The sequence below is a fragment of the Limanda limanda genome, chromosome 9 (assembly GCF_963576545.1).
Source record: "Limanda limanda chromosome 9, fLimLim1.1, whole genome shotgun sequence".
Classification (NCBI taxonomy): Eukaryota; Metazoa; Chordata; class Actinopteri; order Pleuronectiformes; family Pleuronectidae; genus Limanda; species Limanda limanda.
Genome location: NC_083644.1, coordinates 10349874 through 10359163, shown reverse-complemented (window position 1 = coordinate 10359163; position 9290 = coordinate 10349874). Strand labels below are relative to the sequence as shown.

At 41.0% G+C, this 9290-nt stretch overlaps 1 pseudogene; it reads right to left on the bottom strand.

Moving 5' to 3' along the window:
• Positions 1-1745: 1745 nt before the first annotated feature.
• Positions 1746-8802, bottom strand: LOC133010622 (uncharacterized; annotated as a pseudogene).
• Positions 8803-9290: the final 488 nt, after the last annotated feature.

Here is a 9290-nt window from a genome sequence, read left to right as displayed (position 1 = left end):
AGGGCTCAAAACAACGTGAGGCTCCGTAGACAGGGTGCACTTGTGTGTGTCCGATTGGTCGGCGTTGCCAGATAGGAAATGTGGAAGTATCGTACCAGAAGATAAAAATCATCTTAAAATAGATTAAGATACATTTATTTGTCCCAAACACATGCACAGACATGCAGAAGCACACTCATGCAATTGTAGGGAAATGTAACCTCTGCTTTTAACCCATCTGGTGCAGGACACACAGAGCAGTGGGCAGCCATGTACGGCACCCAGGGAGCAGATGTTGGGGGAGTAGGGTGCCTTGCTCAGGGGCACTAGACAGGGTAGGGAGAATCCTCTTGGATTTTTGGACAGATCAATCCAGGTTCGTCTTTTTGTTGTTTCTCCGTGGAGTCGAACCAGAGACCTTTTCTGCCCATAGTCCAAGTTTCTGCCACTAGTCCACCGCCTCTTATTTTTGAGGAATGCACACGGCCACAGTATCAAGGCTACAGCTCCAGATTACAACTTATAATAAGTGTCACAAAATGAACAAGTTATCGTACATCATGTTTTATTAATCGTTTAGAGGCCAAAATAATTGTACAAATACGATAACTATCGTACATCTGTCAACACTGGTTTTTAAAGATGCGCTGAACTATGGATTAATCTCCTGACATTCTTCACAGGGGCTGTATGTGCAAATGCAAACATCCGAGTGAGAGTGTCCTGACATTTTGCGGACTTTCTCTGTGTCCAGTCCACAAGTATAAAGTCTGCAGAAAGTCCAGAGGAGACGATGGGAGAACACAGCAGGAGATACTACCCAGGTTAAAAACAAAAACATGGGATCTCTGCAGCAGAATTCATGAGTGACGTCCTGACTGTGTCTGCAGCAGCAGCTTCACCTGAACAGTTTCTGTGTCGTGAACGCGTCTGAGAGGCAACTTCTGCAGAAAGTCCGGACCCAAATTCTCTGCACAATCCGTTTTTTTGTGGGCAAAATTACACAAAAACTTCTGGACGGATTTCCACAAAACTGCATGGTATATGGGTCAGGGAACAACGAGATCAGATCGTCATGTGCATAAAGTACAATTCATCTCCATTTCTGCACGTTGTATATTGAAAGGTGTCATAATTGCCCTAATTCATTGTCTTTCGTCTGCAGATACAAATGAATGTTGATGTATGTGATCTTACAAAAGTGTCCCATCCAAACCAGACCTACACACACATGAGTTCTAGCACTGTTGTTAAAATAAGCTCGAGTCCAAAGGTGCGGAAGAAACATATGTGTACTGTATTTATAGACACGGACAACGCAATGTGGTGTCGCTAGATAGTATTCTAACCACAAATTGCATTCGTAAGATGTTAATCTGTCGTCTGTGGTTGGGACACATGATATTGATCTCACTGTGGTGAGAGATAAAGTGTGTGAACCTACAAAGGGACATACTTGCTGAATTGAAATCTTAACCAAAAACAGGAATGAGTTTTTCTGCTGAGAACATGTGAGTCGGTCGTCACTTATAATAAATCAGCCTGACATGCTCTAGTTGGAAACCCACAGAGCTCTCACTGGTTATGACTAATCTAAGTTTATTCACCTTGCATAAGACACTTTTTGGAAAGGCCATGGTCTCTCTGTCCTGACCACTTCCTGTCACAGGGTTACCTCTTCACAATCACTTTGTGCGTTGCTCAGCCCTCACACGCATTGCTTCTGCACCTTATGTTTCGTTTTATACTGACAATGGGACACAGTCTTTACAGTAAATAATAATAATAGTAAAACATTTTATTTGTATGCCCCTTTCACACCGGTCACCTTACAAGGCAGAGATGAAAACAGAAACAAACAAAAAGGGTTTCTGTCATTGTAGATGATTTATGCCCCAATGTGTATTTTCAACTTAGTTTGGTTTTAATTAGATATTTAATTCTACAAAACAACAGAGTGAAGGTCTGAACAATACCTTACCACAAAAATTGTGTATTGACAACCTGCAGTGACAAAGCCTGTGTGTGATCAACTCTGCTGCTTATATCATTATGCTGTTCTCCTTATGAAAAACATCACTGACAAAATACTTGCTACAGGAAAAGATTAAATTCTTCAAATATTGTTGTTTAAAAAGATACAACTTTCAAAATAGACTTCATTTATCCACTATTGGTGAACAAATATTGTAAAGATTTAGTCTTTACGGTGAATCTGTCTTTAGATCGAAGACCAAACCATTCCTGTATATCAGCAAGGCGATCTCGCTTTCCACCTGCTCCTGATCGGTTAGTTCTTTGACTCTGGACCTCTTCTGCTGCTGATCTGTGGATCCCGGACTCTCATCACCGCTCCCCTCTGACATCCTCGAATCCCCCTCCCTCTCATTGTCCACGTCCTCGTCGCTCCCAGCGTCCCACTCTCCTCGGAGGACGGTGGTTTCCTCTGCTTCCTGAGGGACAGTCTTGTGCTCTGGGTGCAGCTGCAGCAGTAGCAGGTCGTGCACCTCCTCTTTCCCCTCCAGCATCTCCTGATGGAGGTCACGTTGAAACATGACAGTAAGACTCAGGGGTGAGAACTCAACAAACTGTGCTGAGCTATTGAATAGGTCACTGTTTTGGTTTCTTGCTCAGGAATCACGCAAATGTCTCAGAAAATCTAATAACGCATAGAAGAAGTTCACTTTACTCAACTTGTGCCTGTAATTGATTGTAACATGTCATGATTTAAAGATCAAGATAAGCTTGAGTTAGGTTTTCATGAGCCGTATCATAGAAAAGGGGAATTACATTATCTTCAATGAGGTGAGTATTTTTTTAAACATTGCTGACACTTCCTTTGAGTAGTTATACAGTGTACTGTATATAGACTGCACTGATTTACTGTACACACTTTTTACTATGTCTGAGGGAATTAGTTCTGCTGTTTGATTAAAATATAGTTTTTAAATGAGAAAAATAAACCGCCATGTTTTCAGAAAGAGCAAAAACTTTGATATAAACAGTTCTGCAGCCTGTTTGTGGGATTTACCTGACCAAGGTGATTGGGTGAGAAATCTGGAATAAAAGGCTTCGGCACAGGAGGAAAGATCTTGTTTTGGATTCTGAGCAACAGAACAGAGTAGAAACAGTTAGGAATAGATAAATCCTGGGGGAACTAGAACACTCAGTAGATCATATATCTCCTCCAAGGCCCAACAGTTCTATTAAAGTCATTCGAGCTTCACCAAATTTCACACACTCATCAGCCCCCTGAATATATCCGATTTTTAAAATGAAATAATTTTTAATAAAAGTCACGTGGTTTGATTAAAAAAAACAAAAAACATAAATTCTCCTCTAAGGCCCAACAGTTCTATTAAAGTCATTCGAGCTTCACCAAATTTCACACACTCATCAGCCCCCTGAATATATCCGATTTTTAAAATGAAATAATTTTTAATAAAAGTCACGTGGTTTGATTAAAAAAAACAAAAAACATAAATTCTCCTCCAAGGCCCAACAGTTCTATTAAAGTCATTCGAGCTTCACCAAATTTCACACACTCATCAGCCCCCTGAATATATCCGATTTTTAAAATGAAATAATTTTTAATAAAAGTCACGTGGTTTGATTAAAAAAAACAAAAAACATAAATTCTCCTTCCCTACAAAGCGAGTTCACACTGTAGTTTATGTGTTTGTTCACATTACACACCAAAGTTTTGAGTCTTTAAAGTATGGAGGTCACCTACCTCTTCAAGATGACGGTGCACATTGTCGAGATGAAGAAGAACCCGATCAGCAGGCCCAAACTCAACCACACTGATTTGGGTGGAGAAGAAGGAAGACAGGGAAAATGAGTTTGCATCCGCATGTGGAAAAACTGCAAAGCTGCTTCAACGTGGGAGCTGGTTCTGTAGGTCGGATACCATTCACATGTTTCTCCTGCAGCGTGTTAATAGTGACTGTAGCTGCGGGTCCTGCTCCCGCTCGGTTCACTACGGCCAGGCTGATGTTGTATTTTGTTCCCGGTGTCAACTTTTCCAGACTGAATTTTCTCAATGAGGCTGATATGTTGTGGCACTCTGATGAAACAAGACGTTGAGAAATATCACAGTTAAATTCACATATCTGGTGTCATTTGGAGAGCTTCCGTGAAAGTTTGTCCTTTCATAGTTCAAAAGTTGTTCACAAATAATTCATCTGTGAAAAACCCTTTGAACAAACTGCTTCAGATGATGTAGTAAAGTGGCTCTCACACCTCTCATCTCATCCTTCGAACCCATTTCCACACTGCACAGGCTGTAGTGGGTGAGGAAACCTCGCTGGTCCTTGGAGGGGATCGCTTTCCAGGAGAGGTTCGCAGAATTGTGCGTTTGACCAAAAACTGTTATATCCTGAGGTTCTCTAAGTGGTGCTGACAAGGAAAAGAAAGACAGAAGGGTTAAATTACTTCTCTCTCATCTTGCGGTACAGGATACATGTTCTCTCACTGAGATGCACCGATTGGGGTCATCTCCTCAACAACCATCTCGTTACTGGGTTCCACAGGAAATCTTTCTCGTCTTTAACCTCCTTCGAATCTCTATTAAGACACATTTTCTGTGCTTTAATAGCATTTACCTTTTTCAAAGCATCGAGTAACAAATTATAACCTAATTTAACTGACAATTGTCATCAGAATGTTATTTTGTGCACTTTTACTTTTTTGGTTTCGTCCGTGTCCCATCTACTTACATGCAGGAGGTGTGGCTTATGACTGACACTGCAACCAGCCACTAGAGGGCAATCAAGATTAAATCTGGGTTCTGTCCCACGCCTGGCACCAAGCGTTTTAGGCGGACGCATTCCGGTCCGGAGTGTGCATCCAGTGCACACATCATGCAGGGAGATCTAATTCAAAGACACGTACCTCCCTCTTTCTTGTAGTAGAGGCACATCTTAACTGTCCGCGGCTTCCCAGCATCACAGATGTGTTCAAAGTAAAGGTAGCCAACGTAATCCTGTAACCAAGTTACGTCTGGAAGTGAAACAGGAAGTGTGTGGATCAGGTGTAAGGTACAGAAAATGTTTCCAGTGCAAGTGTGACACAACAAGAGACAATTAAAGTGGTATTTCTACACAGTGGAAAGTCCCCTGAGTTTAAACATTTTTTTTTAAATTGTGACCTATTTTTCAGTGAAATGATGCAAAAATGTTCTTTAAAATGCATGTTTTGAAATTGTCATTAGTTGGTAAACTACACAAAACCCTCTGCAGTTGTGTGTCAAAGTTAGAGTTGTGTGATTTAAAGTACTCACTCTTTGTTTCTTGCTCCCTTACTAGTTTTTTCTTTCTTTCTAAAGTTATCACATGGTTTGGCTTCAAACCTCCATCTTGAAGCTCGTACCATTGCTTGCAAGTTTTCTTATTCAATTTATCATCCACCGTTTTGTCACAAACTGTTGGGGAAAGAATGACAGAAAGAACATCCCACAGTGAAATTCTGCCTAACGATTAATACTCTTGAAATTTGAAACACACACACTTGGTCCTACTTTTTAAATCCGCAGTAGGTTCGGCTGGCACATAAACGGTTGCTGAAGGAGAACACCCTGCTGTGTTTCTGGCGGTGACAGAGATGTCGACGGGAGAGTATGACACATGAATGGTGAAGTTATTGGTTTTGAGGTGTTGTCACCTCTTCTCTGTCCTTGCACAAGGACAACCCAGAGAAGACTGTGTGTCCTCCAGTCGGTAGGTCACTCCTGCTGCTGCTGCTGCGTGGGACCTCAGCTGAAGTGAAACACAAAGTGAAGACAAAACCCTCGAATGATTGAAACAGCAAGTAGTCATTTTAAAATGGTCGGATTAGTTGATGCTCTGGTGTCGTTTTTCCTGTAACTGGTTTACCTTCCAAGTCACCGTCACCTCTCTGGTGCCATTCAAATGTTTGGTTGTCTTGTTGACTTCAGGCTCGTGTGCAAGCTCTGCAATAAAAAGAAAAAAAGAAACCAGAAATTCAGTTTCGTTTTTACAACTAAAAACTGTTTTGAAAGCACAATATAACTTCAGCCATGAGCGTCTCGGAATCAAAACATAATAAAAGACCCAGTTTGATGGTGACCTGAAGTAGGGTGGAATTATGGGAATTGCGGATGAAAATCTACCTGACCCGACTCGAATGTATTGAAGTTTTTATAATGTTACGCAATAAAACGCTAAATAATCGTGAGAAAAAACAAACCGTTGACAGAGAAAACGCTGACTGGCTAGCAGCACGTTTCTCCTTCGTCACAGGTTGATTGAAAGGCGATCAAAACTAAACATCCTAATACCTTAAATAAAATATTGAAGGTTGAAGTTTGAAACTTGTTGGAAACATTTTGGATAATATAAATGCACAAGTCAACAAAATGAGCTTGAGTCATTTTTCTGTCATTTTAATGAAGAAGTGTTACATCTTATATGTTTAAACATCTCAGCAATCCATCAGTTCATAGTTTTCAATCTCCACAGGTAGAGAAGAGGCCTCTGCGTGAACTTCAAGGAATTAAAACCTTGATGATTTAAAAAAATGATGGAAGGTGTTGGGGTGAGGGTGGTGACACATATTTAATCGCCCCTGAAACGGTCTGGGGATTTCATGTACGTCACTGTGTCCCTTTGTGATTCATGTATGTGAATTGATTTGACTCCTCTATTTCATCTAGAGCCACTTCATGATGACTGATCACTCGTTTTCTTGTGGCGAACTATCACCAACAAATAATTTCAAAGCGGGATAATGCATTTCAGTCCAAACCACGACCAAAAAACTATAAAAACCTGAGATCCATGCACTAATGTGAGGAGGTAACATGGGTTCACCTGCAGGAACGATCACCACTGGAGACCAGTTGCTCCACAGCGGGTCTTTGACCTGAGTGGACCGTTGTCTGATCTGAACCCAGTGGGTTGAATGCTGTGAGAGATTCTTCACCGTCACCTGGTCTGTGCAGAAAAAAAAACAAAGGAGACATTTCAAATGTCCTAATATAAAGTCCTCATATCTAATAAATGACAAAACCACTCTGATCTGCCACCTCACAGTGTTAGGTAGTCCAAGGTCAGTCACGAGTGTGTTAAAGCAACACTATGCAATTTTTTAACTTTAAAATAGAACCTTCAAAATAAGCTTGACTTGGAATAAGGAGAATGGTTCCTCTTTTATTCCTACTTTTCACCCTCAGCATCTGTTCTCGCTCTATGTAACTTTGGCGAGTGGGTACGATCCCTGTGAGAAGTGTGGAACTGAAACAGAGTCGCGGCTTCAATTGCCAGAATGAGACTCAGCAAGTTCAAGAGGAATGTTGAACTGTTGATCAGTTAAAAATACTTAGAAATCAGTCAAAACACTTTTTTATCTCCAATATACAGCGAGGAAACTTATAATAATGGTAATATCCACCATCGCAGTTATTCTAAGCTTGTTTTTTTTCTACATGAAAACAACTTTGTGCTTGTAATTGATCATCCATGTCGTGTTCTAGTTACTTTCTTCCAGAGGGTGGTCATGTGATAGGAGTCTGAAGCTGTTATTACTCAGTAGCAGCTACGTAGTGTTGCTTCAAACATTTTCAGCCAGGGGGGAAATCTGACTCCAGAGAATTCCAAAGTTGTCTTCTCAAAAGTGTGTGTGTTCTTGGATAGTTTGAAAACAGAACGTACATTCAGAAGTTGCCGTTTTTTTTCAGAGTTGGACAGTGTGAAGTCGGTATCTTTCCCAAATTGTGTGCAGTCACTGAGAAAAGGAGAAATCAAATTTTGCAAACTTTCAGTTAGTGGGATAAAACAGACAAAAACAGCAGCGTGGCCCTTTAGTGTTTTTTTTCTAGAGCAGGGGTGTCCAAACTACGGCCCGCGGGCCAATTGCGGCCCGCCATCCACTTTTAATTGGCCCGCATCAATGTCTAAAAATATAATGTATAAAAAAAAAAATTTAAATTTTTTTTTTTTTTGAAACTCAAAATTTAGTAGCGCTCAAATGGCACTTACTTACTTAAAGCACTTTGTTTTGCTTTATGGGGCCAGGCTTCTTCGACAGGGGAGAGGCCGGTGCATGCTTCTGCGTTTTCAGAGACACTTCTTTCGTGCTTGTGTGCATTCACCAATTTTTGTAACTATACGACAAAGCTATGCAGCGCGCAAGGCTGTGATTGGTCCGCTAACTACATCCTTTCCAGAGTCATATATCCGGTTTCATGCCCCTTAATACCGGCAGAAACCAAGGAAGATTTATTAGAACGGATATGGACCAAATAGAAGAGCACTTGGCAGAAGAGATCTGAAAGTATGACCACTTGTTTAACCCGACACTGACTAAATACAAGGACATGCAGATGACCTGCAATTCCTGGAAGATCTCGGCTGACGTCGGTTTGCAGGTCGACGAGTGTACGAAGCTGTGTAGAAAGATCAGGGACAAATTTGTCCTCCAGAAAAAGTAATAAACCGTCGACAAAGACTGCCACACAAAGAAGGTGTCTCTAAGGTTGTCTTCGACAAAAAACGTTACTACACCTAGTGGTCTGGCGGTGAATTGCTTTGCTGACTTGCTAGCTGTCCCTCAGAACGCCGCCACGCCCCCCCACCCTGAGCGACGCGACTGTCAGGGCAGGGGGGCGTGGCGGCGTGAGTGGCCCAGTCCTTGGTATTTTTTTCTGTATGTGGCCCTCGGGACAAAAAGTTTGGACACCCCTGTTCTAGAGGTATATCCACATCAGGTAAATAAATATATCACCCAGAGAAAACATGAAACAACACTGATCTAACATTTCATTCAAAAGATGTTGATTACAAGGACATGCGGACACTTACCCATGTATGTTGTGTTAAACAGCTGTAACAACATTGAAGGATAAATGGTTATGTAGAAAAGCAAAAATGTAAATGAGCAAATAGATTTGGTGACCAAGCATAAATGTGCCTCACTTTTTTCCACGATTCTGCGGGCTGTCCATCTCCTTGCAGCCAGACCTCGGCTAAAGCTGGATGCTTCTCTGGAGACTCCCACATTAAGCTGAGGCTGTTTTTTGACCAGGACATCGAAATATTTTGTGGTGCATCATACTTTACTGTTGAGGAGAAGCAGAACAACCAACTTTTATATTTCATAGGATTTAAAACACGATATATTTTGTATTATTTACCATTTTTACCTCCTTATTTTACAAAGTATTACGAACTCTCAAAATAAATGAGCACAACCTTAACACATCAATTCATATCCATTATTTGGAAACCATTACATCCATAATCATTGATTGATTAAGCTACTAATAAATCCAAAATATAGGTCTATTCCAGGTC